The 22,268-nt window shown below is 41.2% G+C and overlaps 1 long non-coding RNA gene across 8 annotated transcripts in view; it reads left to right on the forward strand.

Annotated features, from left to right (window-relative positions):
* Nucleotides 1-22,268, forward strand: part of LOC142146432 (uncharacterized) — a 29,284-nt gene that overhangs the window by 2,636 nt on the left and 4,380 nt on the right. For all 8 annotated transcript variants that reach the window (XR_012689967.1, XR_012689968.1, XR_012689970.1 and 5 more), the window contains one exon: nt 11,221-11,439. This is a non-coding gene — a long non-coding RNA (uncharacterized LOC142146432). The remainder of the gene's footprint in view (nt 1-11,220; nt 11,440-22,268) is intronic.

Raw genomic sequence — 22,268 nt, forward strand, 5'->3', positions numbered from 1 at the left:
TCTGTTATTTTTTTGGTCTGTCTCCATTTTTCTTTTCACATAATGATATTGTCCCTGTCACATGCAGCTCTGCCCTCACTAACACCATCACATGGGTAAGCAGGTCACAGTCTCCTACAAACTTGGCACTGGAATCCTCTGTGATACTGTGAACATTGCAATCTGCTATAGGTTGTTCTATCTTCACCCACTTAAAAACTGAATACAAATAATATTGAATACATTTGGAACATATCTAAATAGTAATAATAATTTAAAAATCACTTGGAACAGTTTTGGGATTTAGTTCCACTTTTTTGGAGCAACAACACAAAGGACAGCAGCATACATTGCAACCAATTACATGTGTAATGCATTGATCCCTTGTGCTGTATTCTGAATAAATGATTTTATAAGTCATTAAAAGATAAATACTTACCTGCATCCAGCAGCATTGTTTACCAGTACTGAAAGTTCACTTCACTTTGTTTGCTTTAAATGCACATGCTGAATTAGTTTTGCAACCAGCATAAAAACACACAGTTATTGATGGAGATTTTAAATGAGTGGCTGCAATAATACAAGTCCTAAAATTCAAAAAATGCTGTGCTGTCATCCTGCTTTATTTCTCAACCCTGTTAAATAAAAGGGAACGCCTTTTGTATAACAGTCTAGCTGCTGAACACACATATGACGGGGGTGAAAACTACAATTCCCAGTACTCTCTTACATTAGGGCGGTGGAGTTTGAATATCTGGGAATGTATCTGGATAAGTGTCCGGATATTTGTGTTTGAATCTTGGCGCCTTCTGGAAGGGATCATAAGAAATCAGACAGCTGCAGCATGAGGAGTGGGTTAACTTTCAGGCTAGACAGATTTGTTACTTGTTGCCATTTCAGAAGAAAAGCAACATGCTGAGTTCAGAGTGCAAATGACAGGATGTGTTTTTAACTGTTTGATTACAGACAAATAGTTTGATATTTGAATGTCTGTGTTGGGCATGGCAGGAAGTCTGGTAACCTGTCTGGGTGATTTGTAGAAAGTTATTATGAAGTTGCCCCCAGTATGTTTTACCAACTGTTAATCTGTGCAGTTTGTAATGGAAAGGGCACTCTACCAATGAGTACAACCTTTATTGTTAAAACTGGAGGATATCTGGGTCAGTGTGTATGTGTAATCTCAGTGGATTTTAAGGTAACTACTGCATTTGCAAACACTATATTTAAAAGTAGTTGACTGATCAAAATAGTGGGAATGCAGTATATTTGCAAGTATCAGCAGAACAATTTTCCCTGTGGGACATGTAAACTGAGGCATTCAATGAGAGATGTGCATGCCTTGCCATTCAAATAAAGTGACTGCTGCATAGATGGGAACAAGGGTAAGCTATATAATTAAGGGGTTAAATTAATAGACTTCTATTAGATCTGGAGAGAGGCCAGAGGTTGCTTAACTCTGTTCTATACAGTACTGCTTTGGTGAACTGTAGCTCCCCAGTAGTTGTGGAACTACAAGTCTTAGCATGCTTGTAACATTCAGAGCCACTTTACAGTATGTTTTTCTTGTTATTGCTTCTTGATCCAGAGATCATCTGCTTGTGTACATATATAAAGTCTGATCAGTAGAAGTAGCTACTAGGATGAGTTTGCAGACTTGACTATAATTATGTTGTGTAGAAGCTGATGTCTGCTGGTGGAATAAGGATCACTGACGCTGTGCAGTGGTCATGCTGAGCGCTAATGTGATGGTTGACTGGGGGAGTTTTATATATTAATGCTGGGCTGGCTGCAGAGACTAATGCTCACTGATCTAAAGTAAAAAATGGAGCAGGTAGGAAGAGAAAAGGGGTAGTGATGTGATGACATTAGTAAAATAAGTATTAATTACAAATATACCATAGAAAGGAAAGTGATTTGTAATATATAAAATATATTTTTTATGTAGTTATAAAATGTAAAAATAAAATTATATTATTATTATTGGTAAATTATGTTGTGTTATAGTCGATGAGCAAACTATATCCCCTCCCCCTGGTGAGGGGACTCTGTGTCTCCCCTCTACCTACCCCTTTTCATTGTTTAACTCCCTTTTTTATGTTCTGTATCCCATACACTTGCAAAATTTCTCAATAAAAACTTTATTGATGTAAAAAAAATATGATAATGTTCTTTTAGGAAAATAGGTAGACAAGATTTTGTTGCACCAACAACGCATAGGCAATGCACAGATAAGACTCGTAAAATGGCTAACAAGCCATTTTAGGCATAGCACATGTGTGGCTGCCTTTATATCTGCAGCTGGAGCACAATCATCCTAAACCGAGACAGGGTTTCTGAAAAGCAGTGTTCTAAATAATCCAATTGTAAATCGCTACGGAATTTGTTGGCGTTATATAAATATATGTTAATGATAATAATTGATGCTATATTTTGTTTATCTTGGGGCGTCTATAAAAGATAACAGCATCACAAATTCAGTTGTTGATGCATCTGTCACATTACAATCTGCATCAGTCAGATTTGGACAGGTATACATAAACATGTTCAAAAGGTTGCTTTATAAAACCCACTATTGGCATTTACTTGTTTTTTTAATTATTACTAAATGCATAGGTTGCGTGAATGCATTAAAACGTTTACTTCTTAAAATGCGATCAGCCACTAAAACAGTGAACACAACAGTGAAGGCCATTGCATAATTTATGAAAGGTTTAATGTTGGATAAATCATAGATTTCTCAGACTAAACCCATTTAACCTTTCTTACAGCAGACCCCATATATCAGTATGGGGACTGCAAAGTTTTCCAATTCTCCTACTCATTAAAGTTGCAAAAAGATCTGCTTTCACTGCATCTCAGGATGGCATTACCTGTCATTTTCAATGGGATCCATCCAACTGATGCCTCTCCAGCTTAACTGGATCCCTCAGCTGTGGAAGTGCTTCTCCATTCACCAGCAGCATTAGGCTGCAGGAAAAAAAAAAGTTTAAAGTTTGTAGAGGAGGCAGGACATTATCTGGGCTCTAAGAGCAGCTAAATTACAGCGGTGTTTCATTAGGCAATACTGTGATTTGCAGTGATGCATAGTGATTGTCATCGCTATATCTCTTAATAAATAGACCCCAAGTCTCTAATGACAACCTGTTAAAAGATAGATTTTGACTTTTTTGCACCTATGTCTGCTGCTAGAACACACAGTCAGGGCTCAATCACACATCTGTTTTTCATACTTTAATAAGTGAATGAAAGGCAAGAGGTCAAATAAAGTCAATAGCCTGATTTCTTTCCCACTATAGAATGTTAAAACCGCACTTAAAATTGTACAATGCAGCACAACCTGTTTTTCATGTGTCAAGGCACTCTACTAGTACAATAGATTTTATTGGTAAAAGTACAGCACATGAAAAAGGCATTGATAAGGCACCACTAATGCACAGCTAAAGTTGATTAATTTCATGCGTTTCTGCCCAGCGCATATGTGTGAACAAGCCAGGGCCGGATTGGCCATCTGGCACTTCTGGTAAATGCCAGAAAGGCTGATGGTTAGATGGGCCCAGGTTCCGGGTAGTCAATGCACCCAAGTTAATGGGGCCGGCTCTAGCATGTTAGTGGCCGGCTCCGACACTGACAGGCTTCCTGGTGACTGGCTCCTCCACAGGAACCAGCCACCTGACTACCAGGGCTGGATTAACCCGAGGTCTAACTGGGCTACAGCCCAGGGGCCTCGGGCATCCAGGGGGCCCTTGACAGTGCTCATCAGCATTATTGATCGGTGCAGGGGTGGGGGCACCACCGGCCCGATCAATGCTGCTGAGCCTGTCACTGTAGTCCTTCCGCGGTGCTCAGTAATCTCCTTACTGAGGAGATCTCGCGAGTCTCACTCTCATGAGATCTCCTCAGTAAGGAGCTTACAGCCACGGAAGGACTACAGTGACAGGGCAACAGAAAAAGTTAAGTGCTTGGGGTGGGGGGCGGCGGTTGGCTTACGGGGGAACCTCACGGGGGTCGGCTCACAGGGGATTGGAGGCCCCCTTAGCCCTTTAATCTGGCCCTGCTGTCTACATGTGCCGCGACAGTGCAGCACTTCCAAATCTGTCTGGATCCTGCAAGCTGTCAGAATAGAGGAGCGGAAGGAAAAGAAGACAGAAGCAAGAAGAGAAAAGAAGATGAGAAGGTATGTACACTAAAACGGGGGGATGGGAGAATGGATGCTGCAGAAAACAGAGGGGGGGAGGGAGAGAAAGGATGCTGCAGAAAGCGGGAGGGGTGGGGGGGTGTCATAATGTGCCTGGGGGGGATGGCGTGATGTATCTGGGAGGACGTGATAAATGTAATGTTTTATTATAATGTATGTATCAATGTACCATCATGTTGGCCACACTCACAACATAATGTGGTCACGCCCTTTTTGGCACACAGTTTCTTTCCTGCTCGTCTATGGAGGGGGGCCCCAAAAGTTCTATGTACCCAGGCCCCAAATTTCTTTTGCCGGCCCTGTACATACCATTGTCTGATACTGGTGTGCCCTATGCTGCAAATAAAGAGTCAAGCTGCACGTAATACATTTGTATCTCACAGGACAAGCCAGTGATACCGGGAGAAGGCCAGCGCAGTGCAGGTAACAAACAGCTGATCCACAGAGGATTATAGTAACATACCCCAACACCCTGTAGCTCTCCAGCTCTTGTGGGACTAGACGTCTCAGTACACCTGCCAGCCTGTTGTGGGGCATGCTGGGACTTGTAGTTCCACGTAAACTGGAGAGCCACAGGAGGCGTAAGGGGGCTGTTCCTCAAGTATACTTCTGTTTGACAGCAGCGTGTTTTCATAGATTCTCTGATTATGATACAATGATCTCTGCAAAAAGTACTGTATTATTATTATTATTATCATCATCTGGAACTGAGGAGGGCCTGTGTACTTGAATGTACTGTGAATGCCAGGGCTGATTTTTAGTCCCAGTCCGGCCCTGGAACAAGCCCTCAGGATAATAGAAAGGAGATCTTTTTGCAGCAGTTAGATATGGTAAAAGGATTGCCTTGTAGATTCCTGTAATGTTTAACCTTTTCTACAGGAAATGTGAATATGTTATACTCTGGCTGGCCGTCTTCCTTAAGAGGGCCCCTGAATTCCTGCACATCTGTCTTCTGTCCAACAGATGGATATCATTTGAGTTCATATACACAGCACTTGTGAGTATGAGTTTGCTGGTCAATTTTTAAACATCAACATTATTTTTATTTTTTATTATCACATCTAAATTTTTCCAGGTAAATAGCTTTAACCCCTGTTGGTGGCAACGTTCACCTCGTCTTGTCAGAGATAGATTCCTCATGTAAAGCATTGGCAAGTCTATTTAATAAGCACTGCAGTGGTACATGTAAAGGTGCAATACTCATTCTGGTATTGATATCTTAGGAATAAGAAAAATAAGTGACATAAATAAATAGACCCCTAATTTACTATACTACTATGAGTCTGAAGTGGAGATGTCTCAATTGTTATACAGGTATGAAATCTTTGTACTTCAGTAAATTTGATTTTGCATAAAGATGCCATGTGTAATTCCAAATAAATATACCTAAATAGCATGGCCGTAACTAATATTTTAGGTTCATTTGGTTAAAATTGAGGGCTGGGGTGGGGATGGCATTTTTGTTTCTTGCCTTAGGCGCTAAAAGTTTTAGTTACGGTTCTGCCATAAAGTCAAGTGTAGATACATGATACCCTCATACAAGTTTCATCATCATTTATTTATATAGCACCACAAATTCCGCAGCGCTGTACAGAGAACTCGTTCACATTAGTCCCTGCCCCAATAGAGTTTACAGTCTAAATTCCTTAACACACACACACACAGACAGACAGACAGAGAGACACTATGGTCAATTTGAAAGCAGCCAATTAACCTACTAGTATGTTTTTGGAGTGTGGGAGGAAACCGGAGCACCCGGAGGAAACCCACGCAAACACGGGGAGAACATACAAACTCCACACAGATAAGGCCATGGAATTGAAGTCATTACTCCAGTGCTGTGAGGCAGAAGTGTTAGTCACTTAGCCACCATGCTGCCTTGGGTTAATATATTGTTAATAATTTAGAAATTAATACAACATATTAAGTGTAGGTGAGTAAGCTTTACCACTTGTAAGCCTTGCTATAAAATTAAGCCTTATGTGTTTCTATATTGAAATTTGCTCTATACTGTTATTTGTGTTTGCATGTGGTTCATTTTTTTTTTAAAGGGGAATCCGCTGTTGAGGGAAGTGTGAATAATTTCCTTCTCACAAACCACATATTAGCAAAGCAAAGAATTTTGTGGTTTAAAGTATGTCATGCAAGTGCAGTGGTTATGTCTTTCATGCTTTACAAAACTTCCTCTTCTACTTTCAGTTATCACCAGCATCACTCGTTGCTAAGTGATAGGAAACACACATGTAAACTTTATTTTTATATTAAACTGTACATTAAGAAATCATACGCCAACGATGCATCAAATTAGTGTAAGTTAGTCTATTTATTTTGACAACCGTAATGGAATACAATGCATGCCCCTATTTTCTCATCCTTATTTCTCTTATTGCATATATGATAATCCCCAGAGCTATATTTCGAGTGTCATGTCCTAGGTAATTATAAATAACACCGTAAATTCATGCATGGTGCATCCCTAACATTCAACCACCAACATCAGCCTTCCACTATTTAGAACTATCTCATGTGTACATTACACATACCAACCAGAAAAGTAGAAAACTTGTATGTATGAATTGGATACAGAGGTGTCTTTCAGGCATAGTTTTTGCTGTTTTATTACAATGTGTGCCTTGGTCCATTCCTTTTGTGTTGTTAGTATCCTATGACACTGGTTGGTCAACAGGTAATTGCTAGCTCTGTGAACATTCAAATCTACAGGTTTGTTCTAGTCCTACCAGCTGTAATGTCAGACCAATGTTGCATTGACATAAAAAGCAAAAATAATAGGTGTATATGCTCCAGTGTAATAACCATAAAATATTTTGTTTCACATTCCAATAATATGGGAGATGTATTAGCAAGCTCAACGTTCATAATGTTTTTCATAGCATAAGGGGGGGATGGGAGGCATAGTTAAGGTCAATTTATTCTGATGTATGGGCTGGTGACCATATGCTTGCTGTCTAATTAGGAATGCTTAAAGCCAAATTCTGCTGGCAAAATGTGCACAATTTTTTTTGCAAAAATACTTCTCATACTACAGGTACCCAGTTGGAGTGGTATCAGCAGTAGACTCTGGTACTGCACCCTTCTGGATCCCCAAACATCAGATCTTACTTGGCTCCCTATCAGGGCCACCTTAACTACATTATGGGCCCCCGGGTAATGCAGTGCACCGGGGCCCCAAAATAAATATAAATATATATATATATATATATATATATATATATATATATATATATATATTTATTTATTGTGTGTGTGTAAAAAAAATATATATGTAAAAAAAAAGTGATTATATATATATATATATATATATATATATATATATATATATATATACACATTTGCTATATAAATGGCATCATGGATCTGTTATGTTGTATTTTATTGCTCCTGAGGAAGTCCCGTTGCACCGGGACGAAACGCGTTGAGCGGTGACATCTACCAGCGCTATCGTGGTTACCTCATGTGAGTTACTACTGTGCTATTCAATTTTAATAAATTGACTATATTTTTACATTGCATTCTTTTTTGTTCAATCTTGTTCATTACCGTCACTGGATGAAGTTGTGACAGAGGAATTGCCTGATCTTATATATATGGTCTAAGAAATCTCATGGTCTTGTGACTATCTGGTACGCAGTTTTTATTTACCTAGGGATGCATGTTGCACCTGTGTGCTACATTATTCACCTTTGGGTTTACTACCTGTTTTAGCACTTTGTCTCCTGGTGGAGGACTATCTCTGGTTTTTGGTGCAGTTTTATATATAACAATACTGCACTATGTTACTTTCTATTCTGTTTTTTCTACATTGTCGCTATGTCTGATGGAGACTGAGAGGGATTACCTCTGAAGAGGAAACCTCCATATGATCTTTTACTTCTTGAATACATCTTTACGGTACGCAGTTACTACATCTTCCCAACATCATATTTGTGATATTACATTTTCTGTTGCAATATATATATATATATATTATATATATATATATATATGGGCCCCCTTAACTTACCTTAAGTCCGATCCCCTTCTCTTCTTTTTTCCGCGCTGAGTCTCTTCTGCGCTCCTCCATGCTGTGCTTGCAGTGAATGTTGGGCGCCCAACATTCACTGCGAGCACAGCACGGAATAGGGGGCCAGGGAGGGAGCCAGATCGCCAGCTGACGTGACCGCAAGGTAATTATTTTCCCTTTTTTTTTTTTTGCAGGATTTTTTTTTTTCAGCGCTGCCTCGGACGGGCCTCACCTGCCCGTTGTAAGAGATGGCCCTGCTCCCTATAATGTCAAGGCAACAGTTTAAACGGTGCTTGCACCTTTTACTACAGAAATACTGGAGAAAAGTTGAAATTCTATGAAAGGCTAGACACATTAAATAAGGTAGATAAAAACTTGTTGTAAATCCCCAACTGAACATATAATCACAGTAGCTCACAATAAACTCTTACCACACAGTTAAATACCACACTATGCACAGTAACATAAGTAATCAGGCCTGGATTTGTGAAAGAGTTTGATGCTAAGTTGGATGCAATTTAAGTAAAAAACGAAGACATAGATTTAATCCGAAAAAAATATATATTTTACACAGCATGCAGAGCTTAAGATACCAGCAACTCTGCATATTATGAAAAATGTGTATGGTGGAGGAAGATATTCTTAAAGCCTATCCTATGCTTCTTACCTTAAAACTTGTTAATGCAGATAGTTATTTAAGGTATAGTGAGAAAGAGTGATGGTAATGTCCTACATAAAGTAAGCATCAGCTCAAGAAAACAGAAGTAGGGAAGCAGGCCAGAGGTAAAGAGGGTGATGCAACTACTGTTTCTATCTATCTTCATGACTTCTCCAGGCCTGGAGAAAGTAGTTTTATTGAATACTGTTCTAAAGAATGCAAGAGAACTCAACAACAAGACTCACATCATCACACTATTAGTTGGGGGAAGGTTTATATGAAGGATCTCTTTGTCCAGTTTCTCTAGAAGGGACAAACTCAGAGTGCTATTTCTAGTGCATACATTTTGCTCATAAGCACCTGTCATTTTTTAGCAGAGATTCATGTTTTGGAGATGTCCCTAACAGAGTGGTTATTTGTGGAGTATGTTATCACTGTCTGCAATGAATGTGCAGAGACAGGACACATAATAGACTATATACTGTATATATGACATATTTACGACCGACTGTAATGCTTATGTTTTAAATGCTGTATGCTGCCATCTGTTGCCGAGATTTTATTATTGCAACTGTGATTTTCTATGTTTTGCTGTATTAGCTTGGTGATTCAAGTTTAAATAATGCTGCATAGCAATTGCATTCATAACCTATAAAATAAAAGGGTTTTGTACATGTTCGCATGTTGGACGGAAGCGTCTGTTGTCAAATGGACACATCTGCTATTTGTTCAGACCTGGGCCCAGCTTCACCTTTACATATGGTGTACATACTCATACACTTGTGTACAGTTTTTTCAATCGCAAGTTACACTTATGCTTGCGTTCTGCTCTGGATCAGGCCCATAGTGTAAGATGTTACCTAATAACTGGTAATTAATATTAGTGACTACTTACCTAAGGCGTGTTCGCACTGGCGACATCATTACGATTTGTATTGTTTATTTATATAGCACCCATCAGTGGTCTAAGTGGGGCAGTATCTGTCGGTAATATATATCAGCACTTTTCTCCACTTCTTTTGAAGCTGTCAGTTTCACAGACACTGCTGCCTCAGAAACAGGTAAAAGTTTGTGTCTCTCTAAATCACTAACACTGCAGTATAGGTGCTGGTTCCCTATGAAGAACACAAACACACAATTCTTGCCTCTCCATGGTATAGTGGGAGATAGCTATGTGTATATGTGAGTGTGTCATGCAGTAGGCCAGTGGCTGGTCAACTCCCAGCTTTCTATATGCAGGAAGTGGCAACAATGTAACAATGATCAGCTGGGAGCTCATTCAGGGAGCTACAGGAGAGCTTAACCCCTTCTGTGCTGCAGCAAGCTGGGATCACACAGCCTCCATTCACAGAGATGTGTTCTAAGGTTAAATAGACACATATAGGGGGGTATTCAATTGTTCGGCTTGACGGCCGAAAAACTCGCGCTCTAAAACTATTACCGTTAATACGGTAAAATTGCGGTTAAAAAACGTTCATACGGTAATTTACTCACTGAATTTCAGCTCGCAGCTCAGGGAGCTGCGAGCTAAAATTCAGCAAGTAATTACCGTATGAACGGTAATAGTTTTAGAGCGCGAGTTTTTCGCCCTTCAAGCCGAACAATTGAATACCCCCCATAGAATTTGACGGCAGAAAAGAATCGCTTGGCCCATCTAGTCTGCCCAATTTTTACCTATGGTAACCTCAAACCCTATTTGGTCCTTTAATCTTTGTAAGGATATCCTCATGTCTATCCCAAGCATGTTTAAATTGCTCAGTATTAGCCTCTACCACCTCTGATGGGAGGCTATTCCCATCATCCGCTACCCTTTCTGTGGTTTGGCATACTACTGTATACACCCACACTTCAATCACAGCTTAGAACAGGGGGAGGATTATTGCAACCCTTCTGACCAGAGTAGTCTCTTTTTGGCCCTATTTCATTAGAAAGATGGGAATATGGGCAGCACGGTGGCTAAGTGGTTAGCACTTTTGCCTTACAGCACTGGGGTCATGAGTTCAATTCCTGACCATGGCCTTATCTGTGAAGAGTTTGTATGTTCTCCCCGTGTTTGCGTGGGTTTCCTCCGGATGCTCCGGTTTCCCCCCACACTCCAAAAACATACTGATAGGTTAATTGGCTGCTAACAAATTGACGTGTGTGTGTACTCCAATGGGGCAGCTGTCTGCCCCCAATTTCTACGTCAGCACTTGTACATTTACACTTCAACCACTGACACCAATCATATTACACTGCGCTGCACAGAGAATGTGTAATCACTCACATTGGTCCCTGCCCCATTGGAAACTACAGACTACAGACACACACCCTAGAGTCCATCTTGTCAGAAGCAATTTAACCTGACAGTATGTTTTTGGACTGTAGGAGGAAACCAGAGTACCTGGAGGAGACCCATGCAAATCTGGGGAGGACATACAAATTGCCCAGGACCATTCATATGCAGGAGAGAAACCATGTGACAAATATGTCTGGAAAGCAAAGATGAGGACGGAGACACTACCAGAAGAAATTTTACAGTAGATGGTGGCCCCAATAGTGCTATAACTCTACTTAAAAAACTGCATGCAGAATACACAGAAGGAGGTAAGTGCACGTTTCCACTGCTGTTGAAACTTACATAAAGAGAAGTTGCACTGTGCAGTTGTTGTACTTTACAGCATAGCAAAACAATTCAGAATTGCACGCGGAACAGAAACTAGGCAGTAGTCAGACATGAAAACTAGAATTAGAAAAATAAAAATGTTAAATATAAAAAGAATAAGGCATGGTGCGTAAGTTGTACATTAATGTGAAAACCCCACATTAATAATAACTAATAATAATTAATACCATACTTGCCCACTATCCCGAAATATCAGAGAGACGTCCGAATTCCAGGTAGGTCTTCCGGACTCCCGGGAGAGCAGGCCATTCTCCCGCATACTGCCCACTTTCTAGTGAGGTGGGCTGAATGGGGGCCTCCAAGACACGATTCACAATGAATTGCGTAATTTTGGCTCTGGTCCTCATGGAGAAATGACACAACTGCGTCATTTCGTATTGAGCGGGGGCCAAAAATGCTGACATTTGAGCTCCCTGGGGGGCAATTTCAGAAGAAGACAAGTATGATTAATACTATTCTACACAATGTAATCCTCTCACACCCAGTTAAAATAAATATATATATACCGTATTTGCCGGTGTATAAGACGACTTTTTTGCCCTGAAAAACATGCCTCCAAGTGGGGGGTCGTCTTATACGCCGGGTGCAGGCAGTGGAGTGGTTTGATTCAGAAAGCTGTGCAGCAGAGGGCGCTGTATTCGGGCCACACCGCGCATGCTCCTAATAACAATGGCTCCTACCGGTGTTAAGAGGAAGCGGGAAGACGACAGAATGGCGACAGCGGGGATGCAAAGAGCTCAGTGGAGACACAACATCCCCTCTCCGGGTTCCGACTCAAGACTGTCCTGAGAGAGTCAGCACGGGACAAAACCATCTTCCTGCACGGACAGGTACCCGGGGGAAGAGTTGCGGGGTTACACAGCTGACTGAAGACAATGGGCGGCGTGTATCACTGGCGCGGTGCGGGGGGGGGTGTGTGTTATGTCACCCCATTGCTGTCCAGAGGTACAGAGGTATCTGCAGGACTGGAGCAGCAGCTTAAATAGGGCTCAGATCAACTCAGCTCTGCTGCATGGTTCAGATGGAGATGCCTGCACCAGTTCTCACCCTGCACTGTGTACCTGAATGATGGTGGTCCTAGTACATACACTGGTGATCACACTAATAGCTTTAACAAAACTTTTCAATCATTTGTGAATATGACAGCTGATGCCTAACATATTACAGTCATGTCTATTGATATAGTAGATGCTCAGCTTTCCAGTCTCCATAACACAGAATTACATATCACACCAGCCTGTCTTACCACAGATTGACGTCATTACACGTTGTAATGAGAGAAGTGCGCTCCTGCCCAACATCCCCTTGTTGTCATTTTATTAGAACATTTATTCAATTGACCGAGGTTTGTTTTTTTCATCCGCAGCTGTACCGTATGGTGTGTGGAAGAGGGGGTAGTCTTATACGGCGAGTATATAACAAACTCTATATTTTGAGTGGAAATGTTGGGGGTCGTCTTATACGCCCAGTCGTCTTATACGCCGGCAAATACGGTATATATATATATATATATATATATATTACATATTACATATTACATTTAGGGTTATAGTTATCCTCCCAGTGCTTCACATCAAGAAACGGGAAAGGTGCACAGGCCATTTATTTTCTGCAGTGACTTTTATGTTTTATACATCAGAAAAAAACACTAGAGCAGTACATCCAAAAACGCCTAGAAGAATAATACACTAGAGCTAATACTGTGCATGCTCAGTACAGGCCCCCACTGTGCTCTCTACTGAAGGCAGATCGGGGGCCTTGGGAGTGTGTCCTGGTACTACCTGCCCCCCCCCCCCCCCCCTCACCTGTGGGCCCCATAATGGCTGCATCCCATGCTGTGGCGGTATTTCTGATAGGTTGTGTCCACACTTAAGATAAAAAAGCACCCTGTAATCACACATAGTAGGTGGCCAAATTAGATAAGTTACTGATTTATCACTTCTGGAATGACTGGAGCACGTTAAAGCAGACGGAAGATGATCACGCACACAGGACAATAGTAGTTTTCTTCTGATCACATTAACCAACATGTTAAACATTCTAAAATACATTTTGAGTAGATTATTTTAGGTCATTTTGTTTTTAGACTAAACAAGATATGATAATGGGAAATATCCTGATGTCAGCTGTGGTACTGCAGCATGTCTGGGCAGCATCAGAATTCATAGGTGCTTACAGGCTGGAAATGGTCCCTTATTGCAGCAACTCGCCAAATATTCCTATTTGGCAGTAAGAACAGTAAGGGGGTTGTAAAGCAAAACATAAACAAAATATGCCCCATAATATTTTGGGGAAATATTGCTCCAATCAATACAGTCCTCTCTTTGAAATGTCCATCACAACAGTGAGGAAAAAGTAAAACTTTAAATAAATTCAGCTTGGTATAATGAGATTATTATTTTTATTTATATTGCGCCAATCATGTTATGCAGTGCTGTACAGAGGATACATAATCATTTATATAAGTGTGAAATTGGAGCTTACAATCTAAATTCCCAGCCACACCCACACCGACTAAAGTCCATTTTTGTCAGATGCCAATTAAATTACTAGTATGTCTTTGTATTGTGGGAGGAAACCGGAGTATGTGGAGGAAACCCCACGCAAAGACAGGGAGAAAATACAAACTACACACAGGTAGGGCCCTGAATCTAAATCATGACTCCAGCAATTCTAACCACTGTGCCACCATGCTGCGCCAGTGAGTTAATAAACCACACCAAGATGTCTCCTAATGGAAAAAAAACCAGAGAGGGTCAAAAGATAAACAATATAATGAACCTATAAGGTTATATCAATTAACATGTGACAGTCCTCCTACCTGTCCCCATCACTCACATTTACCCATATAAGTAAAAATGTATTGTATATAACATGGTCAGGGGTAAATGCCGGATGTCTAGAGGGGAGTTTCTCCCAAAAAAACTAAACGAAAAAACTTGCTGTAATAAGCCCTGAATAGATATTTTTTGTAGTCAAATTGTTTTCAGAAAATGAGAAGTTTGGATATACACATAAGGCCTGATTCAGAGTGAGACATCCATCTGTTTGTATCTATGCCATACTTGTGTCCTCTCCCATGTACGAGAAGCTCACAAATGTCGACGTTGAGGCGCCCTGCTGGAGACTGGGCTTAGTGATATGATTTGCATCATTAAGCTATCCCCCTGGCGCACAATGCTGCATATCACTACCGCAATGATGTCTTGGCTCCTCTCTTTCCCATTTGCCAGCTGACCACTGCTCTGGGATCTTCCTGGAGAGGATACAGGAAAAGTTGGCAATTATGATCTATGTGATTTTTTTACTGCGCATATTCAGTAAGTGAATGTACCCAATTTGGCTATTCCGATTTATGCTATTTTGCCACTTACTAATCCTTACTCTGAAGAGGAGTGTCAGGGAGGGAAGGGGTGTTATAATGTAGGTAATGTTCAGTAAGGGTGTGTTCAGACTGGGACATAGTTGCAGATACAACTGAAAAATAGTTTTTATTTGTGGGTGGATGGGCAGTTGTGAGTAGTGGATAATGATGATGACGATCACTCGAACTATTTGTAATTAGAGTTTTTGCAAATGGTTCACAGACGCTTATTTAGACTTTAGATTAGAATTTACTGAGCATGTTGTAACAAAGATAAATAAAAAAAAAAATTTGTACGCATGTCAGGAAGTTGTTCCTGCTGTATTAGCTAAGTGATTCAAGTTTAAATAATGCTACATACCATTTGCAATCATAGTGGACCATCTGCTACTCATTCAGACCTGGGAACATCTTCAGATTTGCATATGGTGTACATACTCATACACTTGTGTGCAGTTACGTTTATGCTTGCGTTCTGCTCTGTATCAGGCCCATAGTGTAAGATGTTAGCTAATAATTGATTTGATTGATAATTGATGATTGTTTGCTATAGGCATCATTTTTCACTTTTTGAAACATGCAGCTTGTTACATTTACCCCTATGCATGTGATTTACTAATATAAGAATTTATTTAATATCTATGTACTCAAATGTGCTATAACCCTTGTGAACCAATCGGATATTAATTTTAATTTTCTTTTTTTTTTAAAAACATTTTATTGAAAGTATTTTTCTAGTTTGCACAGCATACAGGTTAGATTATACATCAAGCAATTTGTTAGTACATGACAAAGATAATTAAAAACTATTAAGAACTTTGTTATAAAGCTAAACAACAGAATTAAGTATGTAAAAACGAAAAAGACCTAAGAGAAGGGGGAGCGAGTGTGGGGGATGGGGAAGAAGGAGGAAGGGACCTCAATAAGAAGAGAAGAGAGAGACAAACTAGACAAAGGGGTACAGGAGGGTAAAGGGTTGGCAAAGGGGAAGGGGGGAGGCAATGAAGGAGGCTCAGCCTGGCCTCTCATCAATTCCTAAATAATGAGTATATGACTCGAAACCGATATTATATTATCTATCTCTGCTTAAGTAGGTTTGTGGTTGGTGTGTTCCGTAGGTGGCAAGCCAGGATTGCCAGAGATTTCGGAACTTAATAGGATGATCATTAATTATACTTTTGATATGTTATAAGCGGTAAGTCTGCCAGATTCTATTTATGATTTCAGCCAGTGTAGGGGGTTCAGATTGTTTCCAATTCACTGCCACTGCACACTTAGCGGCGTTAAATATATGGCAGACAAGCGCCGTTGTATGTTTGTCGATGTCTGGAACAGTTCTGTGTAGGAGTGAGTAGGAAGGGCAGGGGGGAATTTGTAGTGAGGTAACTCTATGAATTAGATTATGAATTTTTTTGCCAAAATCTCACCATCTTGGGGCAAGACCAACAAATATGATGGAACGAGCCCACTTGTCCCCAGGATCTCCAGCATAGGTTAAAGGAGTCAGGATATATAGCTTTTAGATGGGTGTGAACCAAATACCATATATATTTATATATATATATATATATATATATATATATATATATATATATATATATAGTAACTTGTATGCATTCTCCTTGGTCTTCACACATATATAGAGCTCTTGGCGACACGTGTTCTGATCCTGGACCAGTCCTCTACTTCCAGTACCTCTCCAAAGTCTTTCTCCCACTTTAGCTCATATTGATCTTTGTCAGGTTGACGTAATGCCACCAGAAGGCAGTAAAATGTAGAGATTCAGCCAGTAAAAGGGGTACAGAAGGTTTCTAAATGTGTGAGTTGGTAAAAAGTTTTAAATGCTGGAATTGAATGATACAAATGCCTCAGCTGGAGGTATTGGTAAAAGTGGTTGTGGGGAATGTCAAAGCATCGCTGGAGATTCGCAAATTCGGGGAAAACACACGTAGGGGCTATGTCTGTTAAGAACCTGAGTCCACGCGAAGACCAAATTTGTGAGAATGGTTGTTGTCCAGGGCGGAGAATTACCACTTTATTGTGGAGCATAAATACAAGGTTCAATGAAGGTTGAATATACTGCAGGTGATGGGTCACGGCTGTATACAAGACAGTAGGAACCATCAGCAAAGTTCAGTAATGCAGACAGAATACATAATGAGCGTTGGTCCCAGCAAGTACCACTAAAGAGTGGAACATAAATACAAAGTTCAAATGAGGTGTTGAATATACTACAATGATGGGTCACGGCTGTATACAGGAGAGTAGGAACCATCAGTGAAGTTCAGTAGTGCAGACAGAATTCATAGAGAACATTGGTCACAGCAAGTACCACTTCAAAGTACAATGAACTTTACTGAGGATGAACAGATCAGTGGAATCCAAGTATGCAGCAGCGATGAGCCACAGCTTACCACAGGAATGTGGGACGAGTCAGCAGTAGTCAGCGGTGCAGACAAGTAGATAGCGAGCGTTGATCATAGTGATTACCACGGGTAAGTGGAACAGGTGCGCAGAGATCAGCGGAGTCCAGATATACAGCAACGATGAACCACATCTTACCACAGGGATGTGGAACGAGTCAGCAGTAGTCAGCGGTGTAGACAGAGTAGACAGCGGGCACTGATCATAACAGAAGAGGCATCCAAATCAAGCCATGTGTAGACTTGAAGTACCAGCAATGAATAGGTTAAAGGAAGGACCTTCTAAAGGAGGGCTGACCAATGGCAGAACTGACTAAAACACAGGTGAAGTAATCACAGGTGCAAAGCGTGGCTGATAGTCTGTACTAAGAAGAGAGATTTAAAGTGATAGTCAGTGTTTTGAGGCTCGGGTGGAGATACCCGGGGAGCGGAGTGTGACAACGTATAGGTAGTGTCTGAAACAAATAAAGAATCCGTGGCACTAAGTTTATTTTTACCGCCATTATGCGACCTAGCCATGAGATGTTTAGGCTAACCCACTTCTCAAGATCTCGTTTGAGTGTGTTCAAAAGTCGGGGAAAGTTGGCAGCATATAGTTGACTATATTGATCCGTGAAGTAAATTCCTAGTTACTTAAGCTTTTCTGGTTGCCATCTAAAAGTTGATTGACGCCTCAGAGACTCTAGTAGGTGAGGGGGAGGATTTCCGATTTATCCATATTAATTTTAAAGTTAGATGCTGAGCCGTAATCGTTTAGTTCACTCTGTAGGGAGGGGAGGGAAGTGAGGGGGTTGGTGATCGTCAGTTGGATGTCGTCTGCATACATAGAGATCTTGTAGTCCGTTTCACCTGTTTTCACCTGTTTGTATCCCTTTGATCTCTGAGTTATTACAGACTCGGGATACCAATGGCTCTATTGTTAGGGCAAATAACAAGGGGGAGAGTGGGCAGCCTTGCCAAGTGCCGTTCGTTATTTGAAATGGGGGTGATGCGGCGCCATTAACCCAAACAGTGGCCGAGGGTAGGCTAGCCCACACAAAAATTGACCTTTAAATCCCATTTTTTTGAGCGTATCTCTCATTAATGGCCAAGAGACCCTGTCGAAGGCTTTTTCTGCGTCAAGAGACACCAGCAGAGCCGAATCTGGTTAGCCACTTTAATTAGGTCAATTGCACGCCTTGTGTTATCTGTTCCTTGGCGGGCAGGATCACTCGGGCTAGCCTATTTGCTAGAAGCTTGGCAAACAGTTTTAAATCCACATTCAGTAGAGGTATGGGTCGGTAGCTCTCATAAAGACTAGTCTCGTCCCTCTTTGGCGATAACTATAATGTCCGCTCTGGTAGTGTCCCTTTCAAATTTATTGCCATTCAAACTCACGTTAAAGAGGGAAAGGAGCATAGGCGTTAATTCCGGGGCAAATTTTTTAATGTAATGCTGTAAGACCATCTGGGCCCGGTGCTGCTGTGATTCTAAGTGTCTTGATAGTTGTTTTGATCTCCTTTAACGTGATCTCAGCATTCAGAATTGTCAGTTGTGCTTCTGTGAGGCAGGGAAGAGAACACGTTCGGAGATAATCGGATATTTGGGCATGTCTAATATCTAGAGCAGGGTTGTCCAACCTGCGGGCCGCATGCGGCCCAGCATGCCTTTAAATGTGGCCCAGAAGTAGTTTTGGTTGTGGCAAGGGAGCAGCACTGTTAATGGAAAAAAAAATCCTGCAAAAAAAAGAAAAGAAAATACTTACCTTGCGGTCACGTCAGCTGGTACTCCGGCTCCCTCCCTTGTCTCCTCCTCCGTGCGGTGCTCGCAATGAATGTCAGGCGTGATGTCATCAAGCCAAACATCCATTGCGGAGCGCAGCACAGAGGAGTCACCCGCGCGAGAAGAACAATCAGCAGCACAGAATTGGAGAAAAGAAGAGAAGAGGACAGGAGAACAAGCCAATTAAAAGGTAAGTTAAGGGGGATTTTTTTTATTATTTCAAGGGACGCTCACCAGTGAATAAAAGTCACCTGGTCCTGGAGCATCATGGACCTTATCTCCCTGCTACATACTTCTACTTGTATTACTAATGGGGCATTATATATTATTCTCTTTGGCCCATTATAAGTTGTTATCCCTTAACTAACATAGTGGTGTAATTAGCAAAACAGGTGACAATTTGGGGTCACAGTGATGTATATGTCAGGTACCGCAGGCCTGGTCAGGGCACCCTGATATACAATGCCTGTCTTAAATGATATTGCATCGAAACAATACAAAAAGTGATTATAGTATAATAACTAGAGAGGATTTTTTGAACAGGGCGATTGAAAGGTAAGTAAAGGGGGATTTGAAAAAAAAGTGAGATATATATATATATATATATATATATATATATATATATATATCACTTTTTTTCTCATATATATATATATATATATGTTAACTATGTTTTCTATGGTTTTTTGGATGATCAACTATCGTTATTGTTAGTGTATCTTATGTGCGGCCCAAACCAACTCATCGTCTTCCAATGTGGCCCAGGGAAGCTAAAAGGTTGGACACCCCTGATCTAGAGGATCTGCTGATAGAGGAAGGTTATATAATGTACTGTAGTAAGTTTGAAATCTATTTGCTATAGACTGTGGGTTAAATAAAAGTTGTCGTGTCTGATCTTTAATGGCCACAATGCGGTTGCCGGTGTGCTTGCTCTGCAATCTACGGCCCAATAGTGTGTCGGCTTTATCTCCTTTTTCGTAGAAACGTTGTTGAAGCCATTGAGGCGGTCTTAGCAGCTTTCGTGGAGAGTATCTTGCTCAGTTGACCTCTCAGGGCTAACAATTTAAGATAGGTTGTGCGTTTACGGTATTTTTGGTGTCGGGAGGTGAGGGTTTGTATTTGGGATTCTAAGTTGGTAACTGTCTGTATTGTTTTTTCTCGTATGAGGCAAGGCTATTCAACCGGCCTCTAATGGTAGCTGTATGAGGGGCAGCCCCGCTGACAGAGAGGTAAGAAGCGCTTCTCACAGCGGGAAGCAGTCGGCAAGAGACGCTCCCCGCTGATGTAGGACGGGCGCTGCCATTAGGCAGAGAGCGCCTTTACTGCTGAGGTTCCCCGGAAGCCAGCTGGAGTATACCAAGTTCCTCCTCCCATGGGGATGGCAGTGAATTCTTGAGGATGGTGCGCTTTGAGTAGCGCTAGCGGGGAACACATTCTAACAGGTTTTCCCCTAATATAAGAGAAAGGGCAAAACGCTGTTAAGGTAAACAACACAGAAGGAGAGCCAGTTGAAGGGGAATGTGTTTGAGGAACACCGCTTCCCTCCCCCCCCTGCTGAGTGAGCACGTGGAACATCCCTTTTTTGGCGCCAAGCTTTAAAAGGAGGACAGTTGTAGCAGTCATTTGAAGAGAAGTGCACTGTTGACACATATCTTCCACGCTAAGTATCACTTTGTTTCTTCTGTATATGCATGTGTATTATAAGACTATGAGGTGTTGAGAGAACTGTGTTTAAGGAAAACTATAAAGTTCTCCAAACCTGTCTTATTTAATCAGAAATACTATGATATGTTAAATAACCTAATCTGTATTTTCTGATAAAGGTTGTGGAAGTGTTTGGGCGTGCCAAACATATTGTCTGTTCCAAATGTAATGCTAAATGGGCCCAGGGGTTCTGTGCTAATTGCAGTCATTACTGAAAAACCTGCTGCAGCCTTTCAGCTTGACTAAAAAAATTATACCTTATACTCTCTATATAGAGGAAAAGGAACAGAAATACTATCTTTTGACTGGTTCATAGATAAATATGTACCTGTATTTTGCAGTGTGATAACAAAATGTGAGAAAGATAAAGCAACAGGATTTCACCTAAGTAGATTGGGGAAATCACTGTTAGCAGAGACACAGAAGGAGATTCCAGTGGTAGGGGAATGTGTTAAGAAACACCTCTTCTACTCCCCCGCTGAGTGAGCAAGTGGAAAATCCCTTTTTGGCACCAAGCTTCAAAAGGAGGACAGTTGCAGCAGTCATTTGAAGAGAAGTGCACTGTTGACACATATCTTCCCCGCTGAGTATCACTTTTATTTTCTTCTGTGTGTATGTGTGTGCATGTGTAGACATGTATATTATAAGACAATGATGTGTTGAGAGAACTGTTGTTTATGAGAAAACTATAAAGTTCTCCAAGCCTGTCTTATTTAAATCAGAAATACTATGATATGTTAATATAACCTAATCTGTATTTTCTGATAAATTGGAGAAGTGTTTGTGAATTCTGAAACGTGATTTAGTTTTTCTTATCTTGTGATGGCAGATAAAAGCAAAACAACACGTACCAAACATAATGTCTGTTCAAAATGTAATGTTAAACTAACAAGTGAACGGCTGGATCAGGGGGGGCTCTGTGCAGCCTGCACTGTGGCTCCTGTGAAACAGCCTATGGACACCTCCACCATAACGGTAGATCCTCCTGAGTGGGCGGCTGCCTTAACACAGGGAGTTAATACCCTTGTAAATCTGTTATCTAAACCAGTTGAGATCCCAGCTACATCTGTGGTTTCTCAGGGTATAACAGTAGGAATGACAGATGAGTCATTTTCCCCAGGGGTCGGTGTATTTCCCTCCCCAGCCCTCCCAGGGGTTTCCCAGATGGGAGAGGTGGGTTGGTCAGCAGTGGCTAAAAGCCTGGACCGGCTTATCCATCTACTGGAGAACCCCAGACACAAGCGTAGTGTTAAAAGACGTAGACAAACAGCTAAAGCGCTGTGGTCAGTGTCAGACTCTGAGAGTTCCTCAGAGGAGGAGGGGGAATTGTTGGATGATTCAGATGTGTCCATTATAGAGTCAGAAGGAAACTCTAGGCACCAGGGTATGGACGATCTGGTAAAAGCAGTCCCTCAGACCCTGGGGTTTGTTGAAGTAGAAGAGACGAAGTCCTTAGACCGCTCTCTCTTTAAAAAAGCTTCTAAGCAGGTGGTCAGGT

This window comes from Mixophyes fleayi, chromosome 1 (assembly GCF_038048845.1).
Source record: "Mixophyes fleayi isolate aMixFle1 chromosome 1, aMixFle1.hap1, whole genome shotgun sequence".
NCBI classification, from domain to species: domain Eukaryota; kingdom Metazoa; phylum Chordata; class Amphibia; order Anura; family Limnodynastidae; genus Mixophyes; species Mixophyes fleayi.